This window comes from Cydia strobilella, chromosome 4 (genome assembly GCF_947568885.1).
Source record: "Cydia strobilella chromosome 4, ilCydStro3.1, whole genome shotgun sequence".
NCBI lineage: Eukaryota > Metazoa > Arthropoda > Insecta > Lepidoptera > Tortricidae > Cydia > Cydia strobilella.
Window position 1 is genome coordinate 426,869 of NC_086044.1, and position 18,329 is coordinate 445,197.

Here is an 18,329-nt window from a genome sequence, read left to right on the forward strand (position 1 = left end):
GCAAAAATGCCGGGATAACGCGAGGAAGAAGATTTTTTCAAATTCTTCTCTCAAATTATTCTCTTCAGTTCTAGTGGTATAGCCGCTCTGGGAAGGAGCGTGCAGATTTAATGTGCTTTATCTAACTGTAAGGTAGATAATGAAACAATATATATTTCAAGGGTAACCCTCCAGATGATACATCGTCTACGTCCAAACTTACCTCGTTAACACTTTAATGCGACCTTTATATGACCACTATTACCACGCATAGCAACTGTTATAGCACTAAAACTTCTGCAATTGTTAATAGTATAAACGGGGGGAGTTCGCCTTTGTACATTGTATACTTTCTGTTTAATTGTATATCTACCTGTCGTGTGCAACAAAGTGTTTACATACAAACATACATAACTTAGAATTGACAGGAATTGAACATTTAATAAAATTCGCATATTACTTCACCTCTTTTAAATTCCCCTTTTAAAATTAAAAATAATAGAAAATTACAATATTGTCTTCGGTTACCGCGATAGTTACTCATGATATAAAACCATGAAATCGGATTATGGATTATTTCGGAGGCTTGGCTTTTTTTTTTGGATTTGATTTGAAAAAGGAATTTGCCTAGAGATGAATTGGCCGCGTTGAAAACGTTACGCGATGATCCAGACCTTACTATTCTTCGAGCGGATAAGGGAAATGCGACGGTTGTACTTAATACTTCAGATTATAACCAGAAAATTAGGGAATTATTAGCGGATACTACAACCTACAAACATGTAAAGACGGACCCGACTATGAAAGTATTGAAAACCACTAAAGAACTAATTAGTGATTACTCGGAGAGCCTTGATCTGAATGTTGCAAGTTTAGTTCCTGACTGCCCCGTGCCTCCAAAGTTGTATGGGTTGCCAAAAATACAGAAACCTAGTGCCCCACTACGTCCCATAGTGAGCCAGATAGATGCTCCCACATATAAATTGGCTCAGTACCTCGCGGGAGCCCTCTCAGCATTACGTGGTAACACTAGCACGCATACAAAGGATTCTTACCATTTCATCGGTGAGATTAAAGACCTAACATTGACTGATGATGAGATCATGGTCAGTTTTGACGTCCAGTCGCTATTTACAAGCCTACCGGTACAAGACTGCATTGAAATTGTCAAGAAGAGGTTATGTGAGCAGAACATGTCAGAGGAATATGCTAAGCTGTTGGAACATTGCCTTACATCTGGCTACTTGCTATGGAATGGTGAATTCTATCTTCAAGTCGACGGCGTGGCCATGGGGTCTCCGGTGTCTCCAGTAGTCGCTGACATCTTTATGGAGGACTTCGAGGAGAGGGCACTCTCATTGGCTCCTGTGCGACCGAAGATATTTAAAAGATACGTAGATGACACTTTTACTATACTTCCAAAAAGTAGTGTTTCAACTTTCTTGGATCACCTAAATTCCATCCATAGCAAAATAAAATTTACTATGGAGTTGGAAAAAGACTGTTCTCTCCCCTTCTTAGATGTATTGGTAAAAAGAAATCCTGATAACACCCTAGGTCGCACTGTGTATAGGAAACCTACTCATACTGATAGGTACTTAAATGGCAAATCGCATCACCATCCCAGTCAACTTGTTACAGTAGGCAAATCTTTGTTTCAGAGAGCCCAGAGGATATGTGATGACCAGCATCTGGCCGCGGAGCTCCAGCATGCCAGGCGCGCGCTCCAGGCAAACGAGCTCAGGATACCGCGGGTCAACCAGAGGTCCCACATTAAGATCCCCACAGTCGAGCGCAGGCCTGCCATTCTGCCTTTTGTCAGGGGGGTCACGGACAGGATCAGCCACATCTTGAAGCGTGCTTCTATAAAAACATATTTCAAGCCAATGAAGAAGATGTCACAATTCCTGAGGCCTGTAAAATGCAATACCCCTCTACAGACTGCAGGAGTGTACAGGCTGGACTGTGAGTGTGGCCTATCATATGTCGGGCAGACGAAACGGAGCATTTCCACTCGGGTGAAGGAACACATAGCTGATGTCAAGCACCGTCGACCTAGGTCTGCTGTCTGTGAGCATGTCATGGATAAAGCCAATCACTCAATCAAGTTTGATAAGCCTCTGGTTCTTGCCAAGGAGAAGCGTTACATACCCAGAATGCTGCGCAAGGCCATTGAGATTAAGAAATATCCAAACTTTAATAGGGAAGATGGCTTTTCTCTACCACCAGCTTGGGATCCTGTAGTCCACCTGATAAAGGAGCAAGCGAGACATAGACTGTGAGACCGTAGTGTTGGATGATGCTGGACATTCTGATGTTTTGAAAAGATGTGTCCCGCCGAGTTTGTTGCCGGTCCCATATTGGGATACCCTCCTACAATTTAGGAGGGAATTAAATCTTCTCGGGTCCGTGGTGTAGGGTTGGAGCCGGCATAGTTTATTTTTATCGCGTATATATATATATCTTTACTTGAAAAATAATTATAGTGTATAACTAGCCTTATGAACCGATTTTGCATGTACAACCAGCCTTAAAGTTTGTAGTCTATGATTGTTCATTATTTTAGTATGTGGGTATTTTTGCATTTTGTAATTTTTCCTCAGTCACCCGTTGACCACGAACGCTGTAAAGAGTTCGAAACGTCGGGATGTATTATAAATTCAATATACGCGATATAATCCGTTTTCATAGTTTTATTTCATGAGTAACTATCGCGGTAACCGAAGACAATATTATATAATTTACGATTTATACAATTTACACTTACAACTAATACATATTTTCCGATCCGTCGTTCATATATTCTTCGAGTGTGAAGGCTTTACTTATCAAATATTGTTTTAGTTTTGTTACAAAGGTCGTGTACGTATTTCTATTCAGCTACTATATGACTAGGTAAGTTATTGTAGACTCTCATCGACATGGAATGTGGTCCGTTCCAGATCATTTTGAGTTTGGCTATTTCAATTTGCATCAGTTTGTTCTTTGGCCTTAGGTTATGGTTTCCTTCTTATCATTCTAATAAAAGCTGTGTTTCTAACTCCGCGCATCGCATTGTACAATCGCCTACACTGTTAAATATAAACCTTATTACTAAAGCCATAAGGTCCACCGATCGACAGTTAAGTGTTGCTGTTTGTAGGAATGCTTAGTGCTCACTCGACTCGAAGCATATTTGCACAAATTCTTGTTACTCAGCCAAAGATCACTTGACTGGCCAACTTGATTTATATAAGACAACTTGAGGTACAACACATATTACATTACATCTTTAAATTGGTTAGGTATTTATTTTTATTATTTTTCCTTTAAATTTGACATTTGGGGCATTTTCTATGAAAAGAGACCTTATTGTCGATGGCGCTTACGCCGTACAGCGTCGCGCGGCATTGTATTTATATCGGAGCATCGTTAATAATGGCGTAAGCGCTATCGACAATAAGGTCCCTTTTTATAGAAAATGCCACATTTTAATTTTAAATTTAGCAAATTATTTTCATGTTATACTTAGGTATGTAGGTTAAGATTAGTTTGTAATTCCACTAACACTATTTTATAAGTTAAATGTAAATGTAACTAACAACCAGGATTTATTTATAACTAGTGACCCGCCCCGGCTTCGCACGGGTGCAAAGCTGATGTATTATACATATAAACCATCCTCTTAAATCACTCTATCTTTGAATAGAATCGCATCAAAATCCGTTGCGTAGTTTTAAAGATCTAAGCATACATAGGGACAGACAGATAGCAGGAAGCGACTTTGTTTTATACTATGTAGTGAAATATTGCCGATCATAATCGATCAAATCAAATCAACATCCATCAGCGTTCTAAAGGACATTGTGGAAAAAATACGACTGCTCAGCTCTATCACTATTCCGTTCAAACAATGAAATGTCTTCTTACGTCGCATCAGTACAGGTACAAAAACTTGTCAAGTGACAACCCCGTGCCTACACTCGCAGCTCGGTCATAAAACTGCGGCGCGCATAGAAGATTCACGGTTCGTGCGCGGTTATAAGTTTTAATTTTGCTTGCAGGCGGCGAGTATAGGTATAATTTCATACCTAAATCTACCTTTTGTTAAGGAGTGAATTTTCTGTACGGTAGTACTATTAGTTATTCTGTGGTCGCATCTCTGCCATATATTGCTTCGTTATAAATAAATAAATAAATATTATAGGACATTGTTACACAAATTGACTAAGTCCCACGGTAAGCTCAAGAAGGCTTGTGTTGTGGGTACTCAGACAACGACATATACAATACTTATACATACATAGAAACGTCCATGACTCGGGAACAAATATCTGTGTGCTCCTCATCACACAAATCAATGACCTTACTGGGATTCGAACCCAGGACCATCGGCTTCGCAGGCAGGGTCACTACCCACTAGGCCAGACCGGTCGCCAGACCGGTCGTTATGGTGTCATTTTAGAAATTTACAGTTACATCGGCCGCATCTACGGTGCAGCTGTTATGCCGATACAGAATGCAGCTGCAGTTTGCCACTCAAATGCCACCTTAATGATGCTGCCACGTCTTTTGAGCAGCATTGGGGCCGATCCTTAAAAGCGCAGTCTATAAGTGGTAGTCCATGTAATCAACACTCAGTGCATATTTGCGTACCACTTTATCTCACGCGGTGACAAATTAAGACACGGCGCGATGCACTGAAAGTGCATTCCACGAAGTTATGTGTAGCTTGATTGTATTCGAAGTCCTGGAATTGTACACAATGAACCACTGTTGTACAGTGAGCCACACGTCACAGGAAATGTGTGAATCCAGGATTGTGATCTAGTCATGAATGCCGTTGCATGTGGTATCTATAATTACAATAAATAGGCGCCTAACCCATTCAATATTGCAGATACTCAAGAGGCGGAGATGAGCGGAGATGTTCGGATGAATTCGGGTTGGCAATACAATATAGGGTATTTGACAACATTAAAAATATATAACGAATTGCTGTCATCCTGAAAGATAATAAACTAATAAAGTATATTTCACTATATTTGAATGTAAATTATGTTTATTTTTTGGAAAATAAACGAAAGAAAATTTAAAATTTTTGAAATTTCATCAGGGACGTGAGCGCTCTGTGATTGGTCAACGCTCGGATGACGTCATACGCAGGTAAATTCTTGATTGTCTTGAGTGTTTTAGCAGTTTTATGGAGCCAAAATATGTGAAAGCTGATAGCGGCAACCTACCAGACATAGACGCATCAATGGTTGCACTTTTCTTTAAAGATAATCCGGATTACTATGCTGCGGAACTTAGAAATGTAAAAACAGCTGTGTGGGTATACGTAGAAATTGTTTATTTACGAACATTTCGATTTCGATGATACGAATACGACGACGATATATATATATATAGAATACGATGACGAGAATAGTATCTCCATACTGCACTTTAGTTTGAAAGAAAAAGTATGCTACTAACTACCTACTAATGCTGAAAGAGCTATGTTATGAGGTTATGTAAGTAATACATTAAATACCTAGATCTTGTTTCGTTAAATAACAAAATCCGCTGGTTGAATTACCATATTTATTTACAGTTAAATATTACTTACATCGAAGTGGTCTTCAGACATAAAAACATTTGTATGCGCTAAAATGCTCTTTGGGGTCTCTACGCGCTAGTTTTAAACACATTTTTCTTTTTTTGGGATTCGTTGGAATGGAAACATACGATTTGTCTGGATTTTTTATAGTCGTACTTGAACATTGCGGCACTATACACCATTTATATACCATTTTACAGTGAAATAATGAATTCAAGGCACATAAACCATAAGATTAACTAAGGTCATTGACTGAGTTTACTTGCGCGTGACGTCACACGTGTCACGTGATTAGCCCCTTTGCGAAAACAGCGTTTAAGGCGCGTTCAAAATAAATAAACTCACATTGTTTTTTTTTTAAATATTTAATACAGGAAATTTCACGGAAATATCAATGTAGTGTAATTATTAAGTCATAAACAATCAATTAAAACCATTTTCAAAAATTAATCAAATAGCCTATTAAAAGATGTAGTTAAGTAAGTAAGTATTTTTTCACATCACCAATTGCTGCTAGGAGGGATCAAAGTGGCACTTTTCTGTTCACTATTTTAACATTTTTTCACATTATTTTTTTAGCTTAAATAATAGTTTTAAACATTATAATTACCTCATAGGTAACGTGAAAAGCAATATGTGTCACATGGTAACAAAATTATTTCCATCTTGGGCGAAACACATTTGAATCCCTCACTACGCTCAGGATTCTACTTTAGAACCCCTCGCTACTCTCGGGATTCTATTATAGAATCCTTCGCTTCGTTTAGGATTCAATCGTACGCCCTCGCCGTAAATATGTCATTTTACTCCCTTGTGACACAATCTACTAACCAATAAACGATTTGTTTATTCTTTTACACTGAATAGAAATTCAGTTCCTTAACCGAAGTAAATGCCTTTAAAAGCCAAATCCCAGTAAACAGAAGGATAAACCGGTTCTTGGCTCGTGGCCCAGACGTCTCGTTATCAGGCTTTATCTATTGTTGTCTATAAACATCCACACCGACTGCGCCAGTACGCCTGTGAAAGAAGCAGTTGGCTTGTTTACCTATCCTACCTATCTGTGTTATATATCCCGGTTTGACGTTTGCAATGTTTTAGGTCAAGTGACACTTACTATAAACAAAGATAAATATAACTCCGTAATAGATGGATACAGTCTAAGGAAAAACGTGCCTCGAAAATCACGAAAATTTGATTCTCGATCAGATGGCGCCACTAGTTTTGGCCTACACTCGTATAGAGGGCGTTAACTGTTTCGTTTGTTATTTATAATTTTAACGCATACCAGTGAAAGAACATGGGTCAAAATCATATAAAAATAATTAATGCAAATAAAAAAATCATTTATCCATATTTAAATACATTTTATCGTATTTTTATAAATATTTATTTTTAGTTTTAAAGTGTGTCGACAGATGGCAGTGAATTTACTGGGGTTACAAAATTTACTATGACAGTACCGCTCTAGTATAAGTTACTCTATGCTATAAATCTATGTCGATAAAATTATTACGCAAGACAGTACTGTTGTTATTTTGATATTTTCTAATTATTTTTCTCTCATTTCAAAAGCTTTTTAGGGTTCCGTACCCATAGGGTAAAAACGGGACCCTATTACTAAGATTCCGCTGTCCGTTTGTCCGTCTGTCTGTCCGTCAGGCTGTATTTCATGAACCGTGATAGCTAGACAGTTGAAATTTTCACAGATGATGTATTTCCGACTCGCACTTGGCCGGGTTTTTTATTTATTTTTTACACTGACTGCATTCTTTCAGCCGCTTAGCCAAAAACACGACCGTATGAACATAAACAGCTCGTTGATTCAACAATTAGAGCGTTTGTCGATTCATAAACCCGGCCAAGTGCGAGTCGGACTCGCGTTCCAAGGGTTCCGTAAATTACACAATTTAGGCAATTTATTTTTTATGTGAAACGCGAGTGTAATATCTTTAAAAAACCCGTAGGGCTCGGATCAAAAACTAAGTAATTAAGTCCGAATCACGCTTGACTGCAATTTCTAATAGGTTTTCCGGTAAAGATCTATTTTGTGTATTTTTTTCAAAATTTTAGACCCAGTAGTTTCGGAGATAAAGGGGGGGAACTTTCATTTTTTGCCTATTTTCTTGAATAACTTCTAAATTGTTTATCCTAAAATTATAAAAAAAATATATTTGAGATTCTCACAATGAGCTCTTTCATTTGATATATAACACGATATGGTTTGAAAAACTTTTTTTTTTAATTTTCTCATTTACCCCCCAAAAGTGGCCCTGATGTTTAAAATTCATTTGTTTATGTTAGATGTCCGTCTGTGGGTCACAAACTTACATATGTATACCAAATTTCAACGTAATTGGTCCAGTAGTTTCTGAGAAAATAGGCTGTGACAGACGGACGGACAGACAGACAGACAGACGCACGAGTGATCCTGTAAGGGTTCCGTTTTTTCCTTTTGAGGTACGGAACCCTAAAAAATGCCAATTTGGGGGCCGCGGGTCATTTATAGGGCCACCAAATCACTACGTTTAAAACAGGACAGGTTTCAATAAAAGTTCGGGCCATGATAATTCACGGCCCGAACTTTTTGGAGGCCAGAAACTTACGAGTGCTAGTAATTTATTAAATATCGACTCGAGGGTTATCAATATCAATTTCTAAATCACAATAACAAACGTGAGTCATAAACATTTTCAACAAGTTAATTAAACTTGTAAGTTCATTCATTATCTATTTACAAACCTTTTTGATTTATTCTGTAATAACATTTTGTCATTATGACAATAATAAAAAAAAAATTTTAGAGCCATTAGAATATTTAAAAAATACACAACAGTCTCGTCTTATGTCATAATTTAACAATGTCGACTTATTACTATAAGTTTTCACTGTTTAAACGTCAAACCAAATTGCAACCATCAAACCGGTTTTATGGTCATTATCTACCAGTATAATATGTCATTGCGTTAAGGTAGCACAGATGTTGAAACCGGAATATCTAATACACCAAATTCAGGCCTTCCTCCCTCAATCTATTTTTAGCAATGAACTTTTGACCCTCATTACCATACGCAGGTATTTAAAAATCGACCTACTGTCTTCAAGATAAAGTTTAGAATTGAGGCTAATTTATATATTTAAAGTCAAGACAAAGGTCCACGACACGGATACGGGTCAGGGATACGATCAAACCCAATATCCATTAAAAAGTAACAACGCGTGGCGACCCTACAGGTCAGGACACTATATCAAAAACATTACACTCTTTTTTTTTGGGCAGTCGTGTAAAAAGTTATTTTCTTCTCGTTCTCTTAACATCTCTTATGCTGTCTTTCATCTATATCCTTTTCTTGAGTTAGAAAAGACGTAATGACCATTAATCTTCAAGCAATTTAAGACCTTATAAGTCTTAGATTCATCTGTTCTGATTAAAGGTATATGGGCATATTCACTTAAAAGTGTAGCATTTACTTTTTTCGAAAGCCATTAACTTTTGGGTTATTTAGACTCAGAATCACGAGTACTATTAAATTAATGAGACAAGGAAAAAAGTGTCCCCAGTTTTTCATACAAATTTTGGGTGTCAGTTTTGTAACGGTCCATATAAAATGTATGTGAAAATGCGTTGTAAAACTGACATTTTTTTTTGGGACATTTTTTTCTTTTGAAATCGATAGTCCTCGTGATTCTGAGTAGAAATAAATAACCCAAAAGTTGATGAATTTTCAAAAAAAAGTAAATCGTACACTTTTGTACAATGGTATATATCTTCTTCTTCTTCCTCGGTCCCTCATTGCTGAGGATCGCGACCATGTATGCTCCGTCTCCATAGTGTGCGGTCATAAGCCACATGAGTCACGCACTGCATGTTGCCGCCAACCACCCTCTTCACACCATCAGACCATCTCGTGGGTGCTTTTCTTTAATGGTATATATACACCTACCGATATAATATGTCGTTGATGTCGTAATCCAGTGATAGTGTGACCCTGAGATCCCTAAATATGTGATAGTGATGATAGGAAGCGGTCACCGTCGCCCATGGACGTAAGCAACATCGGAGGAGCCACTCACGCATTGCCGACCCTTGAGAACTCGAATATTTACCTTAAAATCGGGATGACAGATGCTACGAAGTGTCATGACTTTTCCATACATTATTTTAGTTTTGTTAGGCATTTTCTATAAACAATTTTCATTTTGGATAGGCCCCCAGTCACAAAATAAGTAATAGTATCATACAGAACGGCCACGCACCGCCCCGCCCCGACTCGAATTACCTCGCCCCGCGACACCAGATTGACGGCCGCTTGCCGGCCGCTCAGCTCAGTACTGTTTTTAAACAACTATGACGCATGACGCGTGTACAGACGTGCAGTTCACACATAGAAACGCAAGTGATTTTTGATGTATAGCGTGTTCGCCCTGTGCCCCAGTACAGATAGTTCGATGCGATTTCTCGTTAAGCGTTTGTAATGAGGGCTATCGTTTTTTTGCTCACCAGTTGGCGCCTCTGTTCAATTCAATTCAATTTTTCAGGTAGTATGGCTCCATCGATACTGTCGATGATTTCGCCAACGTCAAAGTGGGATCCACGTGGGATCGAATTAATAATTCTAGATTTTCTTCAGCCAGTGTACGGTAAATAAAATTATGGGCCTCTAGGGCTCTAGCCTGACACGGTTAGAGGTAGAAATACCAAATGCTCTTAGAGCACGACGTTGTTCGGTAGTTATTGTTGTTGTTGTCTCGTAAAACCGATAGCTGGATTTTACGAGAAGCACGTGGACTACCGGCCGTTGACTCCAGAATGGTGGTTAAACACGCTTTGAGATTAATTATCCATTCACTGCACACTACCACATTAAATTACTGTATAATAAAGCTATCGATATTACACATTAAACAATATTAATGAGAAAAAAACAAAGTAATTAATCACGAGGCTACTATCAAGATGGCGATCGAACCGGAAGTCGGCGCCTCTGTTGATGGTGGTCCAAAAGACTAAAGAACAGCTGTCAGTCATTGAAGTGACAAGTGACATTTGACATTTCGAACTATGGAAAAGACCACCATCTACACTAGCGCCCCTAGCGGCGAATTCATACGCGTTAGCCCTCATTGTAACGCGCCCGCGCTCGCGCCAGGTGCCTGAAACGACCGCTGTTATTTTATTTATAAATACCCACATTTTTACACTGCGCGTGTTTGTTTTATTTATTACTACCCGCATTTTTATTTTGTTTCAATTCCCACAGAGTTCTGGTGCCGGTGAAATATCATATTTCACAAGGTTTTTATTTAATTGCCAAGTTGAAAATGGCTGCGCTGAATGTAAAAAAGGTTTTGCAAGCGACCTTTTTATGGAGAATATATTAAAGTGCCATAATATATTTTATTGAAATAGACTTGATATATATCTTAGTAGTTAAAAAGTGCAAAATAAACACAAGTGCTGTGATATACAATTATACAGCTCCGAAAGCTGCTAGTGTATAAATGAAATAATAAATAAGACCATTGAACTATTTTTATTTTTGTGAATTATGAACGTAGAGACTAAATAGTGAATAGAGCATGATTAATCCCGAAATACCGAAATATCAGACCGATTTTTATGATATCTCAATAGGTGCCAGATTTCCTCGTCTATTGAGATGGGGCTGCGAGGAACAAGTGCTATAGCTCTGTCTTTATATAGTTTTAAGTTTTGACATTTTAACTAAATTTGACTGTGCATAATATATCTTAATTTCAATTTTATAGTTTTAAATGTTTTATCTTTTTAATAATCAAATAATTTTATTATTACCCATCAATTAATTGTCAAGATCTTTTATATTTTATCATTCAATTATCAAATGCTTAGTAAATTTAATTTTAATGGATCTATCTTTTATACTTAATCTTATTTTTTTTTTATTGCAAATGTTTTGTATGTTTTAATTATGGATCAATGTTATCTGGATTAAATGATTACTTACTTACTTTATATTCCGTACTACAATGATAGTTTGCATTGGCCAAATATTATTGTAAATTTTCAAATGTCATAAAAAAAATCTTCTACTTTTCCTAATCAGAAAAAGATACCGAATATGCCCTTAAACGGATCCCCACTGTTAGATAGATAAGATAGATAAAACGTTTATTTGGATGCTGCAAAACACACAATTTTAGTGTAAAGTATAAGTAGGTACATTGCAGTCAGAACAAAACTTAACTACTAAATTAAATTAACAAAATTTTTTTTACTTACACACGAAATATTAGTTTTTAGTGGTTAGCTGCACGCTGTGTGCATTGCAGCAACAACAAAAGGGTTCCGACTCAGCTATACGCTCCACTCTATTGAGCGGAGCACTGATATTCTGCCGGAGCCCAGATCACGTTACAGTTAGGTAAATATGACGGTGATAAGTATACGGTACTGTAAAAAGTGTGTAGTTGAGTGGTGTTAGAAAGTTCTGAAATAAAATACATAAATAAAACAGAACTGTTCTTGTTACACCTTGTATGTAATAGCATTATTTTATACAAAAATACATGTTATCCGTGTTATTATTTTAAGCCAACCCATAACACCAACCCCTGTTTTATGTCCGTCAGATAAACAATTTATTAGAAATCGAACATGACGCAAACAGCCTATCTCCCATAATACGAGGAATCCATTTGTAACTCCGATGTTACTCGTATAGCCGTAAGACGCTATTCGATGTTATTTTGAAGCGACTTGTCACATTGCGGTTTTATTATGTGATAGTCAGCAAACGAGCCGCCTGATGGGAAGCGGTCATCGTCGCCCATGGACATTAGCAACATCACAGGAGCCACTTAAGCGTTGCCGAACCTTGAGAACCCTAAATACCCGCTTCTTGAAGAATCCTATGTTGTAGCGCAAAGGATTAGGAGTTTTATGAAACTTCCCAAAAACAAACACCCAAATAATCTAAGTTACGCTCTCAATTTTAATATAACAAGCTGGAATGACATGAAATTTGACATAGACATTTAATTTTAAGTGACATATTATCCAGCTTTAGTGAAGGTTTCCTTTTCAGCTTGGGCAAAAATGCTTACCTAAATATGTCCGGATGTGAAATTTTGTAAGCAGGTTCAATACTTAATTAAGTAGTTTTTTTTTTCGATATAGTTTAAAAAAAATAATGTCGGAGCAGTACATTTATTCAGTTTTAAGCTATGCTCGTGTGGTCTACAGCTCACATAGCCACTAGTATTCGTTTTTGTTGCTATTTAAATTTCAATATCAGCAAAATAGAGCGTCTAGAAATTTTATAATATATGGTTTATATGGACAAGGGTTAACATAACCTTGGCATGGCTTGGCACTGCCTGCCTGCTAATGGAGCCAAGCCTTCGACCATTCCGTAGCTGACAAGTATAACTACCTACCAACCGCCTCAGTTAAATTAGACCTATATCATTCGAGTTGGCTTCCTGTATACAGTATGCGTCAGGGTTCCGTCGACTCGACCAATCACTTTGACATCCAGAAAAGGCATACATCATACATCATCTGTGAAAATGTCAACTGTCTAGCTATCACGGTTCATGAGATACAGCCTGGTGACAGACAGACAGACGGACAGCGGAGTCTTAGTAATAGGGTCCCGTTTTTACCCTTTGGGTACGGAACCCTAAAAACGATCATCAAATGATCCTTAGGGGTATAAAGGGTCTCCAAGACTTGAATTATTATATAAGTACTTAATAGACAAGAAATTTAATTAGACAAACAGACAATAACCGAATAAAGTTCATGATATAAAAGTCGCTAAATTGGGTAGAAAATTTTCTTCTTCTTAGGTTTTTATTATATTCTGTAAACTAAGCTAGGGGAGAAATGAGTACTGAAAGACATCCCGAATATTTCACTATAAGGAACCATTTTTCCTTCTGTCTAATCTTATAATATGGAATGGAGTATATTTTAGAATAGGCAATTAGTAAAAAAATAGGTCTGGGTATCAAGTTCACTGCGCCGCGCCGGCGCCGATGTGTTTCATTTAGACAGGAGAGTTGAATATTGTATGTTAATTATTTCTAAATTGTATTTCTAGTTGCAAAAACTTATAATAGGTAATTGTAGGTAGGCCTTGGGTACCATCAAATAAAAGACACAACTGATAATCAATTTTTAATATGCCAGACGCCATAAAACACGAAGCCAAATTTTGTCAGAATCAAATGTTAATTTCGTCTCCACGGCGCTAAAAGCAGAGCCTATTTATCCAGAAAACGTCGGCTTTTCTCGGAATTTTTATTAAGCCCTTTATATAAATTTAGTTAAAAAAATATTTGTCCCATAAATTCCTAAAATTGTAAAAGAAAAATTCGCATTTGACTTTAAAATGTGAATGAAATAAGGTTGAATTTCGTTTGCTTTAAAGTAATAAAAACAAAAGAAATGCGACTCAATTCAAACTGAATACGATTGAAAAAATATCATTGAAATTATTTGTACTATAGGTAGGACCGTGGGCTTTAAGAGGATAAAGTTATATTGGCCGCTTATGATCCGAGTATCGGCGCCACTATCCATTTGCAATATTGCGTGACATCCAATTCCAGTGTCATGCATCCCTTGGTGTTTGTGGGACAATCGATGCCCAGTATCCCGAATTTGTCCGATAGGCCCAAAACGCTGCGCATCACGGGCTTGGAATAGGGCGTGTTGCAGGCGCTGACACTCTCGCCCACCAAATCTCGGCCCACATGGGAGCATTTCTGTTAACAAAAAACAATTTCAAATAAATTTTTCGTCTGTATTTCGTGATGAAAGCTTTTATCGCTGACTGTACTTATGTTACAGTCATCTATACTTTTTATAATAGATAGATAGATAGATAAACCATTTATTCGTTTGCCACAATACAGACATACAGAAGAGATACAAAAAAAACCGGCCAAGTGCGAGTCGGACTCGCGCACCGAGGGTTCCGTACTTTTTAGTATTTGTTGTTATAGCGGCAACCGAAATACATCATCTGTGAAAATTTCAACTCTCTAGCTATCTCGGTTCATGAGCTACAGCCTGGTGACAGACGGACAGCGGAGTCTTAGTAATAGGGTCCCGTTTTTACCCTTTGGGTACGGAACCCTAAAAAGCAACATTAAGACAATACAATTATTGTCTTCGGTTACCGCGATAGTTACTCATGAAATAAAACTATGAAAACGGATTATATCGCGTATATTGAATTTATAATACATCCCGACGTTTCGAACCCATTACAGCGTTCGTGGTCAACGGGTGACTTAATTAATATTCATCAAGACAATTTCAACAAGCGTAAACACAATGAGAATTAAGTATATCTTACATCGGGGATCTCCACAACGCCACCGGAAACTGTCATCTTAAATCTTATTTCTTGGTCTCCTTCCATGCCTGTAAAAAATAAACATTTAGCATAAGAACGCATATAAGAACTTGAGATTCATTCTGCGGCAGTGTCACGGATTTTTCAACGTAAGAGCTATATGCGCACTGCACGAAGCACACAAGCACATATCACAAGCCACATGGAGGGCAGTTCATGCGTCTGGAGCCCAGAATGAGGCACATATTTATGTTGGAAAGAATCCAAAATAAATACATCAAGTTCGTGTACCCAATGTTATATGGAGTGTACTCCTTCCATCCTCGAATGTATCCAACCTTGTGCTCGAAAGTTGGCATATAACCAGCTAGAGGTTAGAAGGGGATCGGCACTAGTCTCTTATGTATTTTTAGGTTAGTGCGTGGAAGGGTTAGTTAGCCCAAAGTAATATAATATAAAATATGCTCCTCTCTGCCCCGGCTACATAATCGTCCCTTTTTCAGTACGGCGAGTTGATGGGGAGCCGATGCGAAGCCCTTTACACGCGATTTAGGACGTCGACTCATACAGAAAGGAGGGCTAATGCTCCGAGTCGTTCCTTGTGCAAAGGCTGTCCGTGGTAATCCAGCGTGGAAATGCTGCAAGCATCATGGGCACCTTTGCACCGGGAACGGAAGGGAGCGGTTTGTTTTTATAAATGTATACTTTTAATTTTTATTTGTAAGCTTTAGTTGTAATTTAATTTGTAATTTGTATCCTTCTTTGTAGTTTTAATAAACATAATTCTATATTAAGTATATCTAGATTTTAATAAAAATATACAAAGTTGATACTTACCTCTCATCCGACGATCGCAAAAGGGATTTGGAGTTTCAATATTCATCGCGTAGGAAACGGCGAATAGTGCGGCGAGAGCAAGCAGCGAGCGGGCGAGCGGCGACATGGCGGCGGCGGCGTTGGCGGCGTGGATGGCTTGCTATCGACGCCGACGCCGTTATATAGCTATCACTGCGCATTCAAACGATAAACATACGCAGTCACAGCCGTGATATGGTTATCATCCATAGCCAATTTTATTGTTTATTATGGTAAAGGTACAAATAGTAAACTTTTTGTTATGGCTGTAGGGCCTGTAGGTTCTGGCCAAACTAGGAACCCAAACTTTGTTTTTGTTTTTCGAGGATATTTTTTATGACTAATATTAAATGAGTACTTTTTACAAGGCCTTTATTTAAATTGCAATGTGTGTGTAATACATGCATATGTATGTATTTTTGGGTCAAGTTTTACTAGCTAAATTAGACTTATGTATAACTACATACATAATTATGTAGATTAGTTGGGTGGCAATGCAATATTATGTGCCATCATGATTGAGCGGACTGATCTTAAAATCTGGGATAAAATATTGCAACCTACTTGTGTTTGAGTTTGTTAGAATTGTCTCGATGCGTATTAGTTGACTATTGAAAGAAAAGTATAATAAGCGAAGAAAGCTTTTATCAAAAGTGATGTCTTATTCAATAAGAAAAACTCAACCAAGATTTCATAAGGATCATGGAGATCTCATTTAAAAAAATATGAATGCCGTCATCACCAAGTAGTTAGTATTAGTACCCAGCGTACGTCAAAAGATTAACAGGAAAGGATGCATTTATGGTGGGCGGGTGGGTCTTACTTGTTTTAGTTATAATCAACTTTTTTATTGTACAGAATACTTTTAATTCAGCAAATACAAGTCATGGTAGAGGGCAATGAGGACAAAGGAATTTTACAATAAAGCTTTTATATAACTTGCTCTGAGAACCGATTGTTAGTTCCGTATCCCAAAGGGTAAAAACAGGACCCTATTACTAAGACTCCGCTGTCCGTCCGTCCGGCCGTCCGTCCGTCTGTCACCAGGCTATAGCTCATGAACCGAGATAGCTAGACAGTTGTAATTTTCACATAATGATGTATTTCTGTTGCCGCTATAGCAACAAATTATAAAAACAGAATAAAATAAATATTTAAGTGGGGCTTCCATACAACAAAAGTGATTTTTTTGCCGTTTTTTGCGTAATGCTACGGAACCCTTCGTGAACGAGTCAGACTCGCACTTGGTCTCTTATTTGTCCTGCCCTTATCCCAGTTTATCTGGGGTCGCGTCTTCCCGTACATTTGCGCCAAAGAATTCTATTTCGGGTTGTCTGTGGGTTAATGTTTTGCTTCTGGACCTCTCTCTGTACGTTAGACCACCATGTAGAAGGTGGCCTGCCTTGTCCCTTCGGCTGTTCGGGGAGATTAAGACTCGCACTTGGCCGGTTTTTTAATTTCGACTGCTCGATTTCGTCATTCGAAAATCTGTGGAAAACGTCGAAATGCTATTTTAGAAATACAAGCGATATAAATTGGGAATCTATTGGCATTGACCACTCGGTTTCAATTCTACCTATTAGTAGAATATGCATAGTAGTGGAAATAGTATTGAACAAAATACACGACGGGCGATCAAAATTTTAAAACTACATACATATACATACATGAAAGTTTAGTACATGACATGTACATTGTATGTTAGTTAGTGTGGGTCAAATGTTGGAAGCTGAATTTGACCCACTTTCCGATTACCGATTTTGCATACATATGTAAATCGGATGACAATGAAATATTATTACGGAGCTGATCTGATGATGGAGACAGGTGGCCATGGGAACTCTATGATAAAACAACCCAAACTAATTGTGTTTGGGGCTGTTTGAATTGTCTCGATGAGTATTAGTTGCCTGTGAAAAGAAAAATCAGCAATAAAAGCCTGTACCAAAAATGATTTTATTGCAAAACACTTCATAGAGCTTTATTCATAAAACACAAACCCTTTGGAGGGATGCCATGTATTTGTATGATGATTTGATAATATGATGCAAATTTTGGTTGACTACCTGATGTATTTACCCTAATTATTGAACCGAAAGTATATTATACTGATAAGGACATAACTCATAACCGTGAACATGCGGCGTCTTTTGTCACAGTTCGATACAATACACCAATTACATAAATAATTTTATCAAAAAGAATCTTGAACTAATTTGCAATCAAATCGATCCCTGTGCGTTCATACTTAATCGATTTATATTTTTTTACCACGGCTGATTCAAATACCAAACCAATTTATTCGCTCGCGTACATTTAAGGCGAAATTGGTTCCGAAGAAGTTTAGGGAAGTTAGGGATTACCGGTCAAATCTTCAATAAGGTCAATAACATTTTCGGCTTTAAAATGCAGGGGCGACTTTGAAATTTTTAATTTTTAAGCCATAATCTAACTAGTTACATGAACAGTTTCAGTAAATTATGTATAATGATAATTTTGTGGCCGTTTTAAAAATATCAGTGAACCCAAAATTTCATAAAGCCATCCTGTTTTACCTTACGGGG